Source organism: Eleutherodactylus coqui, chromosome 2 (assembly GCF_035609145.1).
Source record: "Eleutherodactylus coqui strain aEleCoq1 chromosome 2, aEleCoq1.hap1, whole genome shotgun sequence".
NCBI lineage: Eukaryota > Metazoa > Chordata > Amphibia > Anura > Eleutherodactylidae > Eleutherodactylus > Eleutherodactylus coqui.
Genome location: NC_089838.1, coordinates 28650980 through 28674404, shown reverse-complemented (window position 1 = coordinate 28674404; position 23425 = coordinate 28650980). Strand labels below are relative to the sequence as shown.

Genomic DNA, 23425 nt, shown 5'->3' with positions numbered 1-23425 from the left:
ATTTTTTTTTGGGGGGGGGGGGGGGAAATATTGTACGGTTCTATATAAATATATATATTTGTGAGCCTTAATTTATTAATTCATGTAGATTTATTTCTTTACAAAAAAAAAATACTTTATTAAAAACGGAACGTTATCTGATCTCAGTTTAATACTCCTTTTTAAAAAAAAATATCAGAGGGAATTTTTTTTTAGCCCAAAAGTAAATGCACCCACTGTGTAAGCAAAAAAAAAAAAAAATTCAAAAAAATTCAAAAATATTTATAACATTATTTTTTTAAGTCTTTGGACGTGAAAAAAAAAAATTCCAAATTTGTAGCCTACAACCAAATACAGTAGCAATGGTTTGCATCAAGCTTCTTCCTATACTGTAGTATGGGCTGGATAATTTATGTTCTGCAACTGCTCTGCTCGGTCCATGGATCAAATCCCTCTTGTTATTTTTGTGTCGTACACATAAGGTAAAGAGAACATCATTTTGCACTTGACATCCTGCTCAATTCCATTACCTTCAATGTGAAGAAGCATGGAAGAGATAGTTAGGAAAAGGTTGGGGAAGAAGGGGAGGTTGAGTATTTCAAAAACTCATCTCAAAGTAACCCTTTAAACACCGAGACACAAGATCACCTCTCTCTGTGATTACAAAGATCAAAGGAAAAAAAAAAAGAGAACCCTATCTGTATCTTCTAGACCAATGGAATGAATTATCCACAATAATCCAAGAGAGCTGCTTTATCCTTCCAAAATGTAGAGAATTGTGGGAAAATCCATGATGGGATGCTATGTACCCTTCACACAACTTGAACAAGACTTGATTGAATAGAGGAACCTGCACAGAAGAACTTGGAATGGGAGATAAGAGGTTGGTAGATTTTTTCCTTCTGTCATATTTATTATATACATGATATTGTATCGCCTCATATGTTACATTGTTGCATGTGTTTTTGTTTCTGGTATACAGGTGGTAAAACAGGGACCCTGAGTTGTATTTAGCTGAACTGGACCTTAATTATTTAATAGGCTGCATATTATATTTTTTAAACTTTGTTTTTCTTTCTTTCTTTGGAGCTTCATTGCTTGTTGTTTGCCTGTAGCAAATGTAAAAATGGTGGAGGAGGGGCTATTACGTAGAGGAGCACGAAGCATGTGGTATGTGTGCAGTTTCTAGGGCATATCTACTCTGAATGCCTAAGGCTGCATCAACTCTAAATCTGACCATGCTGCTAATCACTATGTTTATTTTAAGGTGGTACTCTTTTAGAAATCAATCAATCTATCTATCTATTTATCTATGGTATGAAAAAGTAACACATTTTGGATGCTAATTCTTCAAACTGATGGTTTAAAGCTATTCTTAGAGATCCATAGAGTTCCATTCCATATCTGTTCTACAAACGACCGCAGAATAATTGACCATGAAATGTTTGTAGAAAAAGACATGGACCGCACATGCACATATTATATACAGACCTATGGCTTCTTCGTTACATTTCATTCAAACTGTGTAAGCCCATTAGCTACTGCATAGTGACCTCTTTTACTGGGCCCCTTCACTATTGGCAACATTTATCTCAGATCTATTAATCTATCTAATCATTGTATAGCTATGTTCTATCTATCATATCTCTCTTATGTTTGTCTACCCATCAGTCTGTTTGTCTAACCATATTGTATATCTATCTATATAATCTATCTAGCTCATATCTATCTACTTCATATGTATATATCTCTCTATCTACTTCCTACTTATCTATCTACTTTGTATCTATCCACAGTACTTCATATCTATCTATCTATCTATCTATCTATCTATCTATCTATCTATCTATCTACTTCATATGTATCTACTTCGTATCTATCTATCTATCTATCTCATATCTATCTACTTCTTATCTATCTACAGTACTTCATATCTTTCTATCTATCTACGTCATACCCATCTATCTGTCTATCTATCTACAGTACGGCATATCTATCTATCTATCTATCTATCTATCTATCTATCTATCTATCTATCTATCTATCTTTCATCTTCATATCTATCCATCTCAAAACTATCTATCACATATCTATCTATCTACTTCATATCTATCTGCCTATCTGCTTCATATCTATCTATCATCTACTTCATATCTATCTGTCTATCTCATATCTATCTATCTATCTATCTCATATCTATTTATCAATATTATATCATATCTATCGACTTCATATCTATCTATCTATCTATCTCATACCTATCTATCTCATACCTATCTATCTCATACCTATCTATCACATATCTATCTATCTACTTCATATCAATCTATCTATATATCTATCTCATATATATTTATCAATATCATATCATATCTATCTACTTTATATCTATCTGCCTATCTACTTCATATCTATCTATCTATCATTTGCTTCATATCTATCTCATATCTACTTTATATTTATCTATTTAGCTATCTATCTCATATCTATCTATCTATCCATCTATCTATAGACGGATATCATATCTATCATATAATATCTATCTACTTCATATCTATCTGACTATCTACTTCATATCTATCTATCTATGTATCTATCTATTTACTTCATATCTACCTATCTATGTATCTATCTAGCTAGTTATGTATCTCATATCAATCTATCTACTTCATATCTATCTATCTATCTATCTATCTATCTATCTATCTATCTATCTATCTATGTCATATCTATCTATCTATCTATCTATCTATCTATCTATCTATCTATCTATCTATCTATCTATTTAATATCAATCTCTCTACATCATATCTATCTATCTATCTATCTATCTCATAGCTATCTATCACATATCTATCTATCTAATTCATATCAATCTCTCTATATATCTAGCTCATATCTATTTATCAATATCATATCATATCTATCTACTTCATATCTATCTGACTATCTACTTCATTTCAATCTGACTATTTACTTCATATCTATCTATCTATCTATCTATCTATCTATCTATATGTATCGATCTCATATCTACCTATCTATATTATATCATATCTATCACCTTCGAATCTATCTGACTATCTACTTCATAGCTATCTATCTACTCCATATCTATCTATCTACTCCATATCTATCTATCTACTTCATATCTATCTATCTACTTTATATCTATCTATCTACTCCATATCTATCTATCTATCTATCTATCTATCTATCTATCTATCTATCTATCATCTACTTTATATCTATGTATCTCATATCTATCTACCTATTTCATAACTCTCTGTTTATCTATCTATCTCATATCTATCTTTCTATCTACTTCATATCTATCTATCTGCTTCATATCTATCTGTCTATATCATATCTATCTATCTGTCTATCTGCTTTCTATCTATCTATCCATCTATCTCATATCTATCTATCTATCTACTTCATATCTACCTATCTATGTATCTATCTAGCTAGTTATGTATCTCATATCAATCTATCTACTTCATATCTATCTATCTATCTATCTATCTATCTATCTATCTATCTATCTCATACCTATCTATTTCATAGCTATCTATCACATATCTATCTATCTACTTCATATCAATCTATCTATATATCTATCTCATATCTATTTATCAATATCATATCATATCTATCTACTTTATATCTATCTATCTACTTCATATCTATCTGACTATCTACTTCATATCTATCTATCTATCTATCTATCTATCTATCTCATATCTATCTATCCATCTATCTATATCTATCGATCTCATATATACCTATCTATATTATATCATATCTATCACCTTCGTATCTATCTGACTATCTACTCCATATCTATCTATCTACTTCATATCTATCTATCTACTCCATATCTATCTATCTACTTCATATCTAGCTAGCTAGCTATCTATCATCTACTTTATATCTATGTATCTCATATCTATCTACCTATTTCATAACTCTCTGTTTATCTATCTATCTAATATCTATCTATCTAATTCATATCTATCTGTCTATATCATATCTATCTATCTGTCTATTTACTTTCTATCTATCTATCCATCTATCTCATATCTATCTATCTAGCCATCTATCTCATATCTATCTATCTATCTACTTCATATCTACCTATCTATGTATCTATCTAGCTAGTTATGTATCTCATATCAATCTCTCTACATCATATCTATCTATCTTATATCTATCTATCTATATATCTATCTCATATCTATCTCTCTCTCTCTCTATCTATCTCATATCTATCTATCGATCTATCTCATATCTATCTATTTATCTATCTATCTATCTATCTCATATCTATCTATCTATCTATCTATCTATCTATCTATCTATCTATCTATCTATTTCAGTTCCATCTGTCCATCCATATTTCTCATATTAATCTAAATATTATCTTGAATTTTGACTTTCTTCAACTAATATTCCTTCATGTTTTTCTTGGTGTAAGGGAATTCCACGCTCCTACCATCCACCCTCCTCTAGAAGATTTGCCTATATGCTGCTGTCAACTTTAATAAACACAGCGTTGACTAGAGGGAATTATAACCAGTGACAACAGTACAGGGGGTTATATAGACTGAAGACTGTGGAAGCAAATCATTCTGACATTGCACTGCGGTGGTTTAATCTGTTCCCAGGATGTAATCCAGCACCATATTTGACGTGAGCAATGTATTTATCAAGGCATCTCCATTAGTAACATGGGACTATAACCACAATGTATGTCAAGTGGTATAATTGTGTTTACCATGTAAAGACTCTGATGAATAGTCCTTTAATTGTCTCACTGTGGATAGTCTTGAGAACAGAGCCTCTAGTATACAGACTGATAGTGCAGAACATTACATCTCTCTGTGAGGTCTAAGGAGAAGACATGAAGGTTGGCCATTGACTTAAAAATCATTCTGAACCTGAAGCTTCTTTTATAGTCCATAAAGTGGTCATCTGGTTCAGGCCGCGGTCAGACGAGCGTTTTTATCGTGCATGAATAGGTGAGGGAAAAAAGTGGCTCCAATACAACCAATGCTTTCCAATCAAAGCGTTCGCATATCCGTTTTTAACAAGCGCAAAAAGGACATGCGAGAGCAAATGCACCCGATCATGCGATTTTTCCACATGTGATGCGCGTTTCTTTCGCGTGACTATCTATGCCCCCAAAAAAGGCTTGTCTGACCGAGCCCTTAGGGCTCTTGCACATTTGCATTTTTCTTGCGCGTTTTTTTCACGCAATATCGCAGCGTTTTTTTATGCGAATGTCAATGGGACTTTCTAATCTTAAAAACGCATCGCACACAAATCGCAAAGCACAAACTTGCGATTTTGTGTGATGCATTTTTAACATTAGAAAGTCCCATTGACATTCGCGTAAAAAAAAACCCAGCGATATTGCGTAAAAAAATGCGCAAGAAAAACGCAAGTGTGCAAGAGTCCTTAGAAAGACTATTTACTAAATTGTATTAGTGACTTCTAGGTTAACGGAAAGCTGTCAGTAGGATTTTACTACCAATCTGCCAATACCACTGTATTATGTGACGTTAGGACCTGCTGATTATGTGTTTGCTTACACTGCAGCACCTTTCCGCTGTGTAGAATTTAGACTATTTCCTCCAGGTATGTCAATCAGCAGGAGTACCTCACTTTAGAGGCTCTACTGCCCCGCGCTGTTCCCTAAGAGCTCCTGCAGACGAGCGTAATGCTGTAACGCTCACGAGAGCGTGATGTAATTGTGTTCTATCGGAACGCTATCATGTCCTCTCGCGAGTGGATGCGCACTCCTTATTGTACCTTTTTCCGTAGCCAGGCTTATTCACATCAGTGCGGGACACACCAACGTGCCATGTTTGAACAGGCAGGGCAGCCTAAGTAGCAGGCTGGGTAGCCTACTTAGTCCCAGGTTTAATCGATGTTCCCTGCAAAATTGCACCATTCAGAGTGCGATTTTGTACAGATGGGGTGCGCATTTGGGCACCCCCAAAGACTCCTATAGAGCCTCAGGTGTGCAAATGAGCACAAAAATAGAGCATATCATGTATCTGTTCGCCCAACGGAAATGCAGGAACAAAAACGCTACATGTGAGAGAACCCATTGAGACCATTGGGTTTTTTTGGATGCGGTTTGCATGAGCGATTTTGTGCACAAAATTACCCGTGTGAAGAAGCCCTCAATGCTGTCCCCATCCCCATGTTCGGCATATATCACAGCTTATCCCACACCTGCAGCATGTGTGCAAGTTGCGGCGCAGGCCCAGGAGTAGCCGCAAACCCAGCGCACTTCCTTGGTCCATTGCACATGCACTAATAGAAGAGGATGCCTTGACAGCGTAAAGTAATAGACCTCTATGATGTCACTTTATGCTGCCAAGGTGACCGCTTCCACAAGCTGCCAAGGTGACCACCTACACTAAAGAAATGCCCCAGGATCGCTGGCAACTCCTGAGCCTTCGCCACAACTCACACACCCGATGCAGTTGTGGAAACTACTGCTATATCTGCCGAAAGGGGGTCTGGAAACAACTTTTAATATAAGTGTAGTATTGCTTATACGAAATAAATGTGGCATCTGATGGAACATGCCATAATCAAACTACTATTGACCACTAGACTGCGAATATGTATGTTTGTGTGTGGGTGCTTCTCATGCTCCGCCCTTGGTGATGTCATCGCAGGTCCTACAACATATATAAAATACAGAGCCTGACCGACAGAAGAACAACGAGGTTAGGGCTCTTGGAAGGGGAGGACAAAAATAACAAAATGACAATACAACTAAGCCGTTATTATCTTAGACACAAATCAGCGGTCCTGACACCGACCTACTCCCACCACAGAGATCCGGTGAGCTGATGGAACTGCGGTGATGTCACTGCTGTGGGAGGAGCCATTGTGCAGTTTGGTAAAAAGTACTGTATACTGGATAAGCCGACAGCAGCCACCAGCACATGTGATTAGGTCACCGTCATGTGATCATCTGTGTGGGTAGAGTCAGGGAATCACATGACCAGGGGCTGATTATTGTATCCAAGAGCCTGCTGAGCTGGTGTTGTCTGGAAATCAGCATGGATGTCTCATGTAGTAGAGCTGTGTGTGTGATGTGTGGGAATCATAATGGATGTACCATGTAGCAAGCTGTGTGGTGTATTGCGTCACCAGAAACACTGGTAATATAATTTCCTAATAATTACTAGTAGATCATATATGAGTTAGACAGAAGAAAACTTCTACCAGGAGAAGTCTTAAAGGCACTGTCCAAGATTAGAAGAACATGTCTACTTTTTTTCCCCACAAACATCACCCCTCCTGTCCATAGGTTGCGTCCGGTATTGCAGCTCAGTTCCACTGAAGTAAATGAGACTGAGCTGTAATACCATGCACAACCTGTGGAAGAAAGGAGTCATGTTTTTTTTAACCCTGTACAATTCTAGTAACAAAGCAATATTGTTACTTACTGACATGTCCCCTTTAAATATTCAAAATGCGTTGTAACAATGTATCACATAGAGAACACTGCCCGATGTTTCTTTCTGTATTTGTTTGTTTTAATATCTGAAGTAAAAACAGAAATCTGTGTAATCGTGAAGGCAGGTGCCTAATTACCGAGTCATCCTGTGCACAGTGCGGCAAACAGGTGCATTGGGCACAACATCGCAGTGTGACATCACAACAGCAGAAAAACAGTTCCTGCACTAAATACACACACACACACATATATATACATATATATACACCAACGTACAAAAAGTCATGGGATAGCAGTATGTAAATAGATTATAAAGTGGCGCTGCCTCAGATCACGGGCTGGCAGTGCCTACACCTGTATACGTTGTGAGGTGTTATCTCGTGAGTGAGGCTGAGCATTGGCCAGCACGCTCATGGAAAGGCGACGGAGTTCGAACAAGTCATGCTAATGGGTGTCTGCCGGATGGGACACTCCGTTTCTGAAGTTGTGCGGGCATTTAATATTCCTCAATCCGCAGTGTCACGGTTAAGGGGTTAAGAGAAGTTGGTGAACCCCCAGATAAACTTTTGCACCTGGGCCCTTGAGCCTTTAGCTACGCCCCTGGTCACATGTGTACCAGGAAAATACCATAAAAGGCATCAGCACCCACAGTGGACAGCGTAGTGGCTGCCCGGGGGTGCTTGATGATTACGATCAGCGGTGTCTGGCTCAAATTGCCCGTATGATCAGACAAGCGATTCTTTCAGAAATTATATCCACATTTAATGTTGGAGGCCCCATATATCCTGCAGGTCAGTGCAGCGTTCTTTAGCTTCTATGGAATATGGAGCAGGAGACCCATCAGAGTGCCTCTGTGAACACCACGACACTGGACACAACGCCTCACCTGGGCTAACTGGACCCTAGAGGACTGGCATCATGTGGTATGATGAGTCATGATACCAATTGTTCCGGGGTGAGGGTAGGGTTCATGTGTGGCACAGATCCCATGAAGCCATGGACCCTACCTGTCAACAGGGCATTGTGCAGGTCGATTGTGGTTCCATATTGTTGTAGGGTGTATTCTTATGCCATGGGTTGTGCGCACTGCTCTGCCTAAACACTTCATTGACCGATGCCTGCTGCGTTTTATGCTTGCCAACCATTTGTAACCTTTCATGCACTTCATGTATCACCACATTGATGGGATATTCCAGCAGGATGATGCACAGTGCCAGATGGCATGGCTCCACATTCTGCGAGATGTCTTCTTTCCAATATGGAATCGATGCCATGTTGAGTTGCTGCAATTTGTCAGGCTATAGGGGGTCCGACACAATATTAGTTCCTGTCTAATGACTTGTGGCATGCAAGTGTAAATGATGCCATTGTCTGCTGCCCACCTCTACCATCTCTTATAGTAGAGAAAGGTGGCATCAGTAGAAAAGTTTTAGGATGTTCATTTATTAAAAGAGCTTATTTGCAGCTTATATTACTAAGGCTCCTTTTATATGGGACGATTGTTGGGTGCTAAAGGGCCTCACAGTCGTCTTAGTGATAATTGCTCCGATGCTTTCACACAAGAGCGATGATCGTTCTCTACCTGCACTGCTGTAGGAAGATGGGGATAAGCAGCTTCCAGACTCATATGGTTCTACTTACAGGGGGTGGACAAAAATATGGAAACGCCATACCAACTGCATGCCTTAATATTGGTCTCTACATGCTTATTGAAATATGATTTATAATCCCATGTAACTTAAGTGGAGGTAATATGACACAAATGCTGCCGGGCAGAAGTGAACATCTACAAGGTTCCATTGGTCAGGGGTTTGAGCCACTCAGCTGCTGTTACCAGCAGGCATTAAAAGGGCAGCGCAGTGCTAATGATTAAAATCTAGAGATGAGTGAGCATACTCGGTAAGGCGATATACTCGAGAGAGCATCGCCTTTTTCGAGTACCTGCTGTCTCGTCCCTGAAGATTCGGGAGTGCCGCAGGGGGTTGCAGAGGGGATTGGGAGGGAGAGAGAGAGAAAGAGGGATCTCTCTCACTCTCCTCCCCGCTCCCCCTCGCTGCCCCGTGCCGCCCCCGACCCCACGGTCCCCCCGAATCTTCAGGGACGAGCCAGCAGGTACTCGAAAAAGGCGATGCTCTCTCAAGTATATCGCCTTACCGAGTATGCTTGCTCATCTCTATTAAAATCCTTTGTATTTCATACGGTGTTTCCATATTTTTGTCCCCCCTATATCTCTTAGTGATCAGGCATGTTCATATCCAACATGGTGCCGTCAGTTGTTCTTAAATACATTACATTGTCATTATGTACTGATGTCAGTACATGGCTAACATATGATAACCATGCATAAAGTACTTAGAATGGGTAGGGGTCCTTTCAGTTGGAGCCCTAGCGATTAGCAAGTTATCTTCTATCCTTGGACAACCTCTTTAAGTGAAGCTACTAGTAAAGAGGGGCCTCCACCACATTTTTTTTTCTGTCCAGGGTCCTTCACCAACCTTCATCTGGCACTGCACATACAGAGGCATTGGTATTAATGTCAAAGAACCATTTAAGTGGTCCTCTGAGATGCAGTTCTTGGCCGGCAACCCATGACAGCCATATTAGTTGTCACTAAGTTTCCTAGATACAGTGTTTAAATAAACTATGGCTATTTTTACAACTGGCACGTTGACCGGTTCTGTCTTTCAAGTACTCAATCAGGCAAGGGCAGCAATTCCTGTACGTGCACATGTTAATTAGTGCAATTAAGTGAACGGTAATTAACCCACTTGTGCTTAGAAGGAGAGGTCCTTAAGGCTGCATACACTCCCTGCCTTTCAATCATCTCTTACTTGTACAAACCAAATTGCCTCTGGCCGTATGGGGTATTCAGCATCAGTGCTGATTATAATGAAAAGCAACAGATTGGTAATGGACGTAGCTGTATCTGATGAACTCGATGGCATCCTGCATTTTGGATCACTCCAGGTTTTTGCTATCTATTATGGGATTGATGGATACTGGGAGAATTGTACCTTCAGGCTTAATACATAGCTGATCCATACGAAAAAAATCTGCTAAAATCAGAGCACAGTATGGGCCCATAGCAAGCTATAAAACACAGTATGGGCCTATAGGAGGCTATAAAACAGTATGGGCCTATAGGAGGCTATAAAATATTATGGGCCTATAGGAGGCTATAAAACAGTATAGGCCTATAGGAGGCTATAAAACAGTTGGGCCTATAGGAGGCTATAAAACAGTATGGGCCTATAGCAAGCTATAAAACAGTATGGGCCTATAGGAGGCTATAAAACAGTATGGGCCTATAGGAGGCTATAAAACAGTATGGGTCTATAGGAGGCTATAAAACAGTATGGGCCTATAGGAGGCTATAAAACAGTATGGGCCTATAGGAGGCTATAAAACAGTATGAGCCTATAGGAGGCTATAAAACAGTATGGGCCTATAGCAAGCTATAAAACAGTATGGGCCTATAGGAGGCTATAAAACAGTATGGGCCTATAGCAAGCTATAGAACAGTGTGGGCCTATAGCAAGCTATAAAACAGAATGGGGATATAGCAAGCTATAAAACAGAATGGGCCTATAGCAGGCTATAAAACAGTATGGGCCTATAGCAGGCTATAAAACAGTATGGGCCTATAGCAGGCTATAAAACAGTATGGGCCTATAGGAGGCTATAAAACAGTATGGGCCTATAGGAGGCTACAAAACAGTATGGGCCTATAGCAGGCTATAAAACAGTATGGGCCTATAGGAGGCTATAAAACAGAATGGGCCTATAGCAGGCTATAGAACAGTGTGCATGAGTCACTTTGAGCTGCATTTTTGGCTGCGCTCACATCTACCATCCAGTATATTGGAAGCTCCCTTGCATTTTGATTGTTTCCGTCTCCAGCGAACATAATACCTTAATCTCTGTTCACATCTGCGTTGGCATTTCCATCTTTCTACTTCACTGTAGGAACAGAAAATGACAGCAGCGCCGGATCTACATGACGAACATCAGCAGCATCTGATGGACCCTATTCACTATAACAGGGTCTCCGGGTTCCCATCATGACATTTTTGATGCACTGTTTGATGAAGGTTCTGTTAACGCAGATGTGAATACTGCCCAGATCTCAGCCCTGATGGACACTGCGGTATATGTGGCTTGTTATAGGTCCATACCGTGCTCTGATTTTATATGGAGGTTTTTTTTCAGGTGCTTACATGAATACTATGAGACAAAGATGCAATAGCATTTTCTATCCCATGCCGTATTACAGAGCTTTGTTAAGGGAGTGACGGTCAAGGATACACATTGTCACTCCATTCATGTTTAATGGACTATCGAAGACAACCAAGTACAGGGCATGCTTGACCTACTTCATTAATACTGGGGGTCGAGGTGGACAAGGGATCTCCAGTCTTATGATTGGTGGTAGGGGGGTACTTAGACATTATGGGGCCCCATAGCAAAATGTAAAAATTGTGAGGTCTCCCATTGAAAACAATGGGAGAAACTCCATTATCCTCCTCCACAGCTGATCGCCATGGAAGATCCCTGCATCCCTCAAGTGATGGTCTAATGTGAATGAAACCATTCAAAAGAATGGGATTCATATTTGACAAATCTCGTGGAACCTTCTCTCCAGTGTGAAGGCGTCCATATGTAGCAGAGATGGTTTAGATTTTTTGTAGCGGAAAATCCTCACCAAGATCTGCAATTTTGATTTAGATTTGGGTGCAGATTTTCCCTTGCAGAAAATTTGTACCATTTCTGCTACATTCACCATAACGATACATAATGTAGTCACCATGTAATAGATACTGGCTCTACACAGCGATAGTGTTCCCCCTCTGTTACTGCAAAAGATAATAGTGTCCCCTCTGCGGCCCCAGTAAGTTTTAGTGACCCCTCCTTTCCCTAAATGTCAGGCCAGTAGCACAAGAGCTCCTGTAACTTACAGTCCTGCTGCTGGGGATGCTTCTTTCAGCCAGCGCTGAGGCTGCTCTTCCTCCTCTCTCACAGCAAGGGGGTAAGTCACCTGCAAGGAATGAGCGCTCTGTCCCCAGCAGCAGGAATGTAATTTACCGAATGTTCTGTTCTGATGGCTGGACATTCAGAGTAATGGGGAGGCAACTTAATAGTGGGACAGGGGGCGGGCCATGTGGCCCCAATCCCACCTATCCCAGGACCCCATAGCAGTTGCGTAGTTTGCCTACATTGAAAGCATACCACTGATTGGTGGAGGTTCCACTGATTGGACATGATGTGGATAGGGAATAAGCTAAAGTCCTAGGATAACCCAGAAAATCACCGCTCGTGGCCATATTACTGGTATACTGATAGAATGATACATGGGCAGGTACAAACACCACTTCTCAACAGCATTCAGGCAGGCAGATTGCTATACGGAGGAGCTTGTATAGGTGCAAGATACTGATGAACAGCCACTCACACACCTACCATATTTTGGGTGGTAGGGGCTGCTTAGTTTTAGAATTGCACATAACACAGAAAAGGCATAGAAAGGGTGCCAGTTCCACTGATACGTATGGTGCACCATGCAGCTCTTTAAAGGGGTTGTATCAAGATTACAAGTTACAAGAGCTCCATTCACCCTTCTCACCATTGAAGGGTGCAGAAACCCTATAGTGAGGAGGATGGGGGACACAGGACTCCCTTTCTTGGGATCACTGGAGGTCTCACCTGTGAGACCCCCACCAATCAGCAATTAATCCCCTATCTTGTGGATAGGGGATAACTTGTAATCTTGGTACAATCCCATTAATGTTTTCAGGAAAGAATATGGTACCTCACAGCTACATCACATGGAGGCACATGGGGTATCTGTAGGTAATACATGGAGCCCATGGAAATTAATAAGCAGTCATTTAATACATGGTTAAGTTGCATTCACCAGAAGAGGAGCTGCTCTTTTGCACTTTGGCTTCTAGAGGGGGTTCGGAGCTATCATGGGTAAAAATACACAATGTACCTAATGTGTGACGCATTTACAAACAGTATTGTTTGAATGTGAATGTGGTCCTACAGAAAAAGTGTACCACAAAGTATGACTGCTGCTCTCTTGGCATACTATAAACAGGGCTGGTTTTAGACGAAGTTTGGCCCTGGGTAAAATTAATTAAAAGTGGGGCCATAAATTTAGAAAAAATTACTTCTTCCAAAAACTGCAGGTTACCATATACCCATGTGGGTGCGCTTAGGATGACTTGAGCCCTGGGGCTGAGGTTGGTCTCCTGTCTAGGCACCATTGTCAGGATGTTGCATGCACCGCAGCTGCTGTACCCTGTCATGATGATGAACAATGGCCGTCAGGTCAAAGACTGGAACGTTGTGCTACATGACTGGTTCTCTTAAAGGGGTTTTTCATAGAGATAATCTTATGGGCAGGAAATGGCATAAAATAAAGGGAACAATATTCAACTCTTAAAGGGGTTGTCCCGCGCCGAAACGTTTTTTTTTTTTTTCAATAGGCCCCCCGTTCGGCGCGAGACAAACCCAATGCATGTGTTTAAAAAAAAAAAAGTTTAGTACTTACCCGAATCCCAGCGCTGCGGCGACTTCTTCCTTAACTTAGCAAGATGGCCGCCGGGATCTTCACCCACAATGCACCGCGGGTCTTCTCCCATGGTGCACCGTGGGCTCTGTGCGGTCCATTGCCGATTCCAGCCTCCTGATTGGCTGGAATCGGCACACGTGACGGGGCGGAGCTACGAGGACCAGCTCTCCGGCACGAGCGGCCCCATTCACCAGGGAGAAGACCGGTCTGCGCAAGCGCGTCTAATCGGGCGATTAGACGCTGAAATTAGACGGCACCATGGAGACGAGGACGCTAGCAACGGAACAGGTAAGTGAATAACTTCTGTATGGCTCATAATTAATGCACAATGTACATTACAAAGTGCATTAATATGGCCATACAGAAGTGTATACCCCCACTTGCTTTCGCGGGACAACCCCTTTAAATAGCCCCTACCCGGCACAACCGTCCCAGTCACATTGCTTTGGACCCAACAATTGCTGCAAAGGCGATTCACTGTTCAGGTGGGCACTGCAGCCCATTACAGGCTTGAATGGTCGTGTGCTATTTATTTCTTTATCACCTCTGAAACCAGTGATTGGCTGCAGCAGTCACATGAACATTGAATGACACATGACCCCAAAGGACATTCCGGGACTGGGGTGGCTGTGCAGGAATGAGGGGAAGGATTTAAGAGGTAAGTATTGCTTTTTCTTTTCTTTCACACCTGCCTATATATATATATTTTTAATAAAGCAACAAGCTCAGATACAAAGGTTTGGCGGTGGTGTACCTTTAAATAATGCAGTCACCATCACCATATAGTAGTCAGATATCAGTTCTACACAGTGGTGGTGATTACAGTGCAGTTACCTTTAGTGATTATAGGTGATTGGTGTCATTTACTTTCCCTTTTCTCTATCTGGGCCCAGACCTCCATGTCAACTTCTAGCCAAAACTTGTCTCTGCACACTCTCCCCATATGCTGCTACTTTTAGTGCCCCTCTCAGTGTCTTACACATTAATACTGCTCCCACAAAGTACTAATAATTGTCATACAGTGCTCATCACAAGAGTAATAGTGCCCTCCTCTGTGCCCTCAGATAGTAATAATCCCCCATTTTGTCCCCAACATAGTGATAACTCCTTTGTCCCTGGAACTATGAAATTCCCTATCACTGCCATATCCCGCTGAGCCGCTGCCCGCTGTCACAGTGTGGCAGTGTGTAATTGCATACCCGACGACTCCTTCAACTCTCAATTGCTTCAGAGCAGAGCTAGAGAGATCTGGAGGAGGAGTCGGGTATGTGAATGCACACTTACTGTCTCAGCAGGCAGCGGCTCAGCGGGACCTGGCAGCAATGAAATAGATGCACACTGCCCGTTACTGCTGTTCAGCTTGCACCCGCTCATTTTTACAGATGGGCAGCTGAACAGCAGCATCTAACTAGGGATGGGGGCTCTGGGCAATCGCCTAGTTTTCTCCGCCTAATGTTGGCCCTGACTATAAAAATGTTACTTGAAGGGGTCATTCACGTTTAGAAAAACATGTCTTCTGTTTTCCTACCACAACGGTACTGAATTTGTGGTAGTGCATTTCAGGCTCATTCACTTCAGTGGAGCTGAGCTGCAATACCGGACACAACCGATGGATAGGATTGGCGCTATTTCTGGAAGAAATCAGCCATTTTTTTCTAACCCTGGACATCCCCTTTAATAGTCCCTACTCCAGCTCTGGTGCCTATCCTCATATTTCCTGTGCTTTCCTGGTAGTGCTAGTGGCAAAAACCTATTAGTATCAGTATTTTTAAAAGAATAGATGTCGACCATAGAAGGGGGTCACCTCCAGAGAGGGAGCTTTTTGCTAAAGAACTTCTTGGGTGTATTTGGTTGCTGCCTACTTATATAATTATTGGGTCTGAAGGATTCTTACAAGAATAATTACAGTGGTTAAGGTTTTTTAGCTGTGTTTCTGTAGATGAGCACTGGGTACAGGCTGGAGTTCTCCCCTGCCCCTCTAAGGGGCAAGGCTGACTGGTTGAGCATCAGGGGTGTGAGAGACCCAGCTCCTTCAGTATCATCATCATTTCACGGTCAACATAGATGGAGGTGACGCCAGCAGGACCTCATGGCGTGGCTTTGACTAAATCTGTTCAGTAGAGGGCCTTTTCTTGTATTAGTCCTGATGGGTCGCAGTGGCCTGCCAGCTATTGGACTCCATGGATGTTGCCGCAGAACTTTATTTTTATTAAACAATGTAACAACTGTTAATTGGCGTAACAGATGACCGCTATTGGGCCAGAGTTCAACAATAAAGTATTTCTCCCACTTTCAAGTCCAGTCTAGTAGAAGTGTTCTACTTGATGGGCAGTGAAGGTCCATAGTTAGTTAATACACTAAAGTAGGCTCTAGCCCAGGTACCGGGTCTATGAATATCAGTCTTTAACATAAACTCTACCTCTTAGTATTGGTTGTCCTCCTGTACTCTCCCAGCAAGCAGGTTCCATACAGATCAACTCCAAATGGATCAACGGACAGAAGGGAGAGAGGGGGCATCTGGTTCCAGGCAATAGTGTAGAGGAAGAAGGCCACCAGCCATGAATTCCTGCCCATAGGGCAACTATAGCTATAATCAGGAGATCCTTATCTCTCACAGCTCACTATCTGCGCTCTGTCCACCTTCTGGTTTCTCGTTTGGTGATTTCATCCGTTCCTCGTTCCCTCTACTTTTTAAAGGAACAGTCTACATTAGATATAAACACATCTACCCAATAAAGAGAAAACATACCCCCTATAGATTTTCCATTAAGGGTGCATTCAGATGGCCATATTTTTAGGCCATAATTGCCTATGAGGTTAATGAAAGGAATGATTTTTCAATGGACCGATGGGCCATGTGAAAAAAAAGATAGCTGCGTATGCTATTCTCATCTATTATCATGGACCAGAATAGGGCATGTAATGTGCCGGGCCCATGGAGATCAGACAGCACATAGATGGTGTCCGATGTGAATTGAGCACAAGTTTTTCGGGCATAACTCATATACTGCCATGTGAATCCGCCTAAGGAGAAGATAAACTCTCAACTGCACATTAGAGGGGATTAGTATTCTTCTGGATTACACGACATTACAAACATTTTAAGTATTGCATAACTTAGTAAAAGAGCATTTATACTTAAAATAGCATAAAATGACCCAGAAAGTCGACCTTATACGCCCTCATATATAAACTCCTATACCGAACCAATTCTAAGTTCTCTAGTAATACATGCTGGGCAATACCTACACAACTCTGGAAAACCTCAAAAGGATAGATCTGATAGATTAGGGCGCTTTCACATGTGGTGGAAATCTCCGCACCAAAATCAGCAGGTCCATCTTTGACACAGATTTAAAGCATAATTTCTGTGCATTTTGCCATTTGCAAATCCTAAATCTGGGTCAAAATCTGGATGTTAGACATGTGGATTCTGATGCAGATATTTCCATGCATGAAATCAACCCTTGTAGTTGTAAACTCCTACTGTACTCTAATGAATTAATCAATAATACACCAAATTAACATAGAAATATAGAAAATTGATGGCAGAAACAGACCCCCTAGTCCATTCGACCTGCCCTTATATTATTTCACTTAGATGTCTGTCTTAGTATACACATATACTTATCCCAGGCAGATTGAATACATTTATTATTGATTTTCCAACCACGGCTGCTGGACGCTTGCTCCAACCATCTACTACTCTTTCAGTAAAATATTTCCTGACATTGCTTCTGATTCCCCCCACTTATCTCAGATTGCGCCCCCTTGTTCTAGTGTTCAGCTTCCTAATAAGAACACTTCCCTCCTGATCCTTATTTTTACCTTTAACATATTTCCAATTTTTGATCATGCCCTCCCTCTCCCTTCTCTCCTCCAGGCTATGCAAATTAGGTTCTTTAAGTCATTCCTGATAACTTTTGTTCTTGAGACCTTTAACCATTTTTGTGGCCCCTCTTTGGATACATTTTATCAATGCCTTTCTGTAGATGAGGTCTCCAGAACTGAACACAGTATTTCAGATATGGTCTCACCAGAGATCTATCCAGTGGGATCACAATCTCCCTCTTTCTGCTGGTAATACCTCTAACCAGCAGAAAGAGAGCAAAAGAAGCAAGCGGAGCATCCAACCACATTTTGGACTAATTTTGAGGCTATCCGAAATTAAAACTCCTAATTCCTTCTCTTCTGAAGTTCTGGACAACACAGAACCGCTAATTCAATAATCAGTTTGAGGATATCTTCTCCTTAAATTTGTCATTTTGAAACATTAAATTGCAGTTTCCATTGTTTTGACTATTTATCCAGTATGATTTAAATTATTTCCATGTTCAAGACACCCCAGGAGTATCAGCCCTATTGCACACTTTTGTGTCATCAGCAAACAGACAGACCTTACCTGTTAAACGTTCTCCTGTGCCACTTGCCAACGTATTAAAAAGAATAACCAACCATACAGGGTGATTTTCCCACTGGAGAACCCAAACATTCCTCAATATTTGTAATTTTTGTTTGTTCCATATGAAAATTGATCTGTATTTATCTTGCATGTTGCAAAACAAGGTCTGCCTAGAACAGTGTTCCCCAACTCCATCCAGTCCTCTGGGGCCGCCAACAGGTCATGTTTTCTGGATTTCCTCAGTATTGCACAGGTGATGTAATTATTGTCGGCGCCTCAGACATTGCCACGAGTGTTCTTACCATAGGATATGTGGGGTGCCCTGAGGACTGGAGCTGGGAAACACTGGCCTAGAGCATATGCTGAGAACGGTCCCTCCAGCATTCAAGCACTTTTCTAAGTGAATTGGCAAAGACATCTGCTGATGTCACATCGGTAAGGGCAGCTATGTCTTTGAAGACATCAATTGTTTGCGGCTTATTGCTTTATACATGGCCGTTTAGTAAACCCAGCAAGCAGAAATCGGGTGGCATTAGGGATTATTCCAATTGTCAGATTAGAGTCAGGAAGGAATTTTTCCCTTAAATGGGGAAAATTGGCTTCTACCTCATTGTTTTTTTTGCCTTCCTCTGGATCAACATTGGGGGGTATTAGACTGAACTGGATGGACATATGTCTTTTTTCGGGCTTACATACTATGTTACTATGTTAGGTCTGATGATCTTGGTGGACACAGATGTATTAAAATATGCATTGGATGTGTGACACGCTGCACCATCTTGTTGAAAGTAACCTTCTGTAAATTTGTCTCAAATTTTTAGTTTCAAATGCTTTTATTTGACTTTTATGTAGCATCATGCAATTAACCCTTTCCAATCCAATTTGTATCCTGGTTTCCTAGGGGGCTTACTCTTTTTCTGCCATTATACAACAGCACTATATGCTGGCTAAAGCCAGTACTGCACGAGGTGACACGTTGGATAGGCTCAGACAGCATAGAGGCTGGCACGATACAGTAAGAGAACCCCGATGGACGTATTTCAACATCGGAGCTGTATAGCCTTAAATCATAATGTCTTTAGACATCAGACAGTGGATTGGAAAGGGTTAAAGGCTTAGTACTGCCCCTTGCAGGGGACTCTTTAAAAATACCATATAAGTGACAGCTTTTGTCGGATAAATCTTTGAACAAATAAACATAAAACAAAACAAAAGGTTTTCCACTAGAGATGAGCGAGTATACTCGCTAAAGGCAATTGCTCGAGCGAGCAGGGAGCTGCGGGGGAGAGCGGGGCGGAACGAAGGGGAGATCTCTCTCTCCCTCTCTCCCCCCCGCTATCTCCTGCTTACTGCCGCTACTCACCGCTCCCCCGCGCCGGCACCCGAACATTTTGTCTCGAGCGGGCAGGTACTCGCTAAAGGCAATGCTCGCTCGAGTAATTGCCTTTACCGAGTATGCTCGCTCATCTCTATTTTCCACTCATTATTCTAGTTGCCACGAGTTAGATCTCGTTTATATTACAGGTGTTAGCATCAACCCCGTATGATGCGTGTTGTGGAATTCAATGTTCCGTCAATATGCTGTGAGGCTCCAAATCAGAGGTGGTTATGGCGGCCGCCGTGAGAAAGCAATGAAACACAGAGATCAGGCCTGTGTCTAGAAGCAATCTGTGTTTATTCTGTACATTGTCATTTCTTATACAAAAAATAGAAGGAGTATCAGTAGGCGTATCAGTAGGTGTATCAGTAGGCGTATCAGTGCAAAGGCTAGTGTTACAAAGTTCAATCTGTTATACTGAGGTCAAAGTACTAAGGTGGTGAATAATTGCGTTTTCTCAATAAACATGGCTTCTTTTGTTGGAATGTAGACTGACTGTCTAGTACCTTGATTCTTTATCACAATCTACATTTTAATCACATGCCCTAGACAGCAGTTAATGATCGAAGCATTCCATTATCCTTTGATCATTGTAACGAGATTAACAAGATCTTGGAGACATGATGGACATTTAAGATTACACCTCTACTTAATGTAATTAAGTACTAACCTAAGTGTACAAGCATTTATCAGAGCTTTTCATAGGACACAGAATAGAGTGTACAATTTAGGCCTAAAGCCTCCGGAAACGTATATCAAAGATACATACATATATAAATTAGTATGTTCATAACCCTCACAATGCGTCTCAAGGAGGTTTCCCCTATGATGTCAGACCTGGCATATTCGCGATGTTTAGATAGTCAGACTATGGCTGCCAAGTCCTGAGGAAACCCTCCATACGGTCATCCCTCACAGCTTCTCACAGATCATCATTTTGAAAATTCTAGCTACGATGGGGTTTACATCAAGGGAGGGCTTCAACCATTAGGATGCTATATATGTCTCCAATTTTTAGCCATTGTGTGAATACAGAGTTTTTCCTTTTACTTCCTTACTTATTTTGAAATGCCCTTTGACATTGTTTGAATTAATCCGTCACCAGTATTCACGTACAACAAATGCGCAGTTCAACTGCGTACATTTTACCGACACCACATCTGTTTTATGGTTGGGTCTCTACTAGAGATGAGCGAGTAGTGCCTTAGCCGAGTATCTCCCCGCTCGTCTCTAAAGATTCGGGGGCCGGCGTGGGGCGGGGAGCGGCGGGGAGGAACAGAGGGGAGATCTCTCCCTCTCTCCCCCCTGCTCCCCACCGCAACTCACCTGTCACCCGCACCGGCCCCCGAATCTTTAGAGACGAGCGGGGAGATACTCGGCTAAGGCACTACTCGCTCAAGTAATGTGCCTTAGCGAGTATACTCGCTCATCTCTAGTCTCTACGTGACAGCTGCAGTCTACTTCGGTGAGAGATGTGATGGTTTGATGGACATAGAGGGAGATTTATGAAGCTGTTTCAAAGAAAAACATTCTTTGTTGCCCAAAGCAGCCAATCTCAGTTCAGCTTTCTTCCTCAAAGTGCTCTTGAAAAATGAAAGCTTCTCTGTGATTAGTTGCTATGGGCAACAAAGACAGTTTTTCTTTTATACACCTTTCATAAATCTGCTGCCTAATCTTCGTCCAGGTCAGTTCTCATAGGTAACCTGACAAAGATTACAAAATTGAGGAATGTTTGGGTTTCCTAGTGAGAGAATCACCCTGTATAATCACAATGTAAAAAAAAACTTATTTTATTACTTATTTAGATGCTTTATATTTATTTACGTTGTTTATAGTTTTTTTTTTAATATAGAATTTCTAACACTATATTGCAAAATTACATGTTATGGTCTTATGAAGAATATGACTTTCACTTTGAATTGCCGGAGTACCCCTTTAATCATCTAATTACAGCAGCCTTAACAATTTTGTAATGTGTATACTATACCCCGCTGTTCAAATAGCCAAATATGTGCTGACATCATGTACACAATTCATGAGCCTTTGTGGCTCAGTGTTTACATATACGTCAGCTACTATATCCTTGGTGGTGAATGGTGCAAGCACCAATGTTCTTCAGAGGCGCTGTGCATGTGCCATTCACCACCAGTGATTTAGCAGCTGACGCACACGTTTAAGACAAGTTTACAAGTCATTCTTATAATTTTTGGGGATAATATTTATTTTCTTACTATTTATTTACTTTCTTTCTCTTGCTTACTTTCTTTTTCCCCTCCCCTTTCTTTTTTCCTTCCTTTCTTTCTGTTTCCCCTTCCTTCCCTCCAATTTCCCTCTTTTCTTCCTTTCTATATTTCTGTTTTTTTCCCTCCTTTCTCTCTAGCTTTCTGTTTGTTTCCTTCCTTTCTCTAGATCTTTGTTTCCTTCCTTCCTTTCTCTCTATCATTATGTTTTCTTCCTTTCTTCCTTCCTTTCCCTCTATCTTTCTGTTTGTTTCCTTCCTTTCTCTCTATCTTTCTGTTTTCTTCCTTCCTTTATTCCCCCCTTTCTCTTCATCTTTCTGTTTGTTTCCTTCCTTTCTCTCTGTTTGTTTCCTTCCTTCCTTTCTCTCTAGCTTTCTGTTTCCTTCCTTCCTTTCTTGACTCCTTTCTCTTTGTCTATCTGTTTGTTTTCTTCCTTTCTCTCTATCTTTCTGCTTTCGTCTTTCCTTTCTCTCAATCTTTGTTTATTTCCTTCCTTTCTTTCCTCCTTTCCCTTTATCTTTTTGTTTGTTTATCTCCTTTCTCTTTCTGTTTCCTTCCTTCCTTTCTCTCCTTCTTTTTGTTTTTTTCTTCCTTCCTATCTTTGTTTCCTTCATCTCTATTTTTGTTTCCTTCTTTTCTCTCTATCTTATGTTTCCTTCCTTCTTTCTCTCTATCTTTCTGTTTCATGCCTTCCTTTCTCTCTATCTTTGTTTCCTTCCTTCCTTTTTCTCTTTCTATCTCCTGTTTGTTTCCTTACGTCCTTTTCTCTATCTTTATGTTTCCTTCCTTCCTTTCTTTCTATCTTTTTGTTTCCTTCCTCCCTTTCTTTCTATCTTCTGTTTGTTTCCTTTCTCCCTTCTCTCTATCTTTCTGTTTTCTTCATTTCTTCACTCTATTTTTCTGTTTGTTTCCTTCCTTCCTCTTTCTCTTCCTTCCTTCCATTTATTTTCTAATGTATATTTATTTATTTATTTTAAATCTAGATTTATTGCAGTTTGAAGAGAATACACCCCTCAGGGCTCGTTCACACAGATGTATTGTCACCACATATTACGAAGCCGTATTTCCCGTGCAAAAATCTATGGACTTGCGTTCTTCTATTCACAGTTGCATGTGGACTGCGAGTGAACATTGCAGCATGCTCTATTTCCCCGCATATTATACGCAGCCCTCCAAGGGCTGTCAATGCTGTCCATTCACAGGCATTGTGGGTAATTTGAAAAAAAACCTCACACTGAGCATGTCCTTGATGTCAGAAATCCGGGCATGCTCAGTGCCAATCGCAGCCCGTACGTGATCTCTGCCAGCACAGTGATTGGGCTGCGATGAGTACAACACTGTGAGATACTCCCAGCGTTGTACGCAT

General features: G+C 41.0%; 1 long non-coding RNA gene across 1 annotated transcript in view; it reads left to right on the top strand.

Moving 5' to 3' along the window:
• The first annotated feature begins 44 nt into the window (after positions 1-44).
• The window catches only part of LOC136611205 (uncharacterized), a 99676-nt gene continuing 76295 nt past the window's right edge, over positions 45-23425 (top strand). Inside the window, exon 1 of the long non-coding RNA XR_010790234.1 lies at positions 45-862. This is a non-coding gene — a long non-coding RNA (uncharacterized lncRNA). The remainder of the gene's footprint in view (positions 863-23425) is intronic.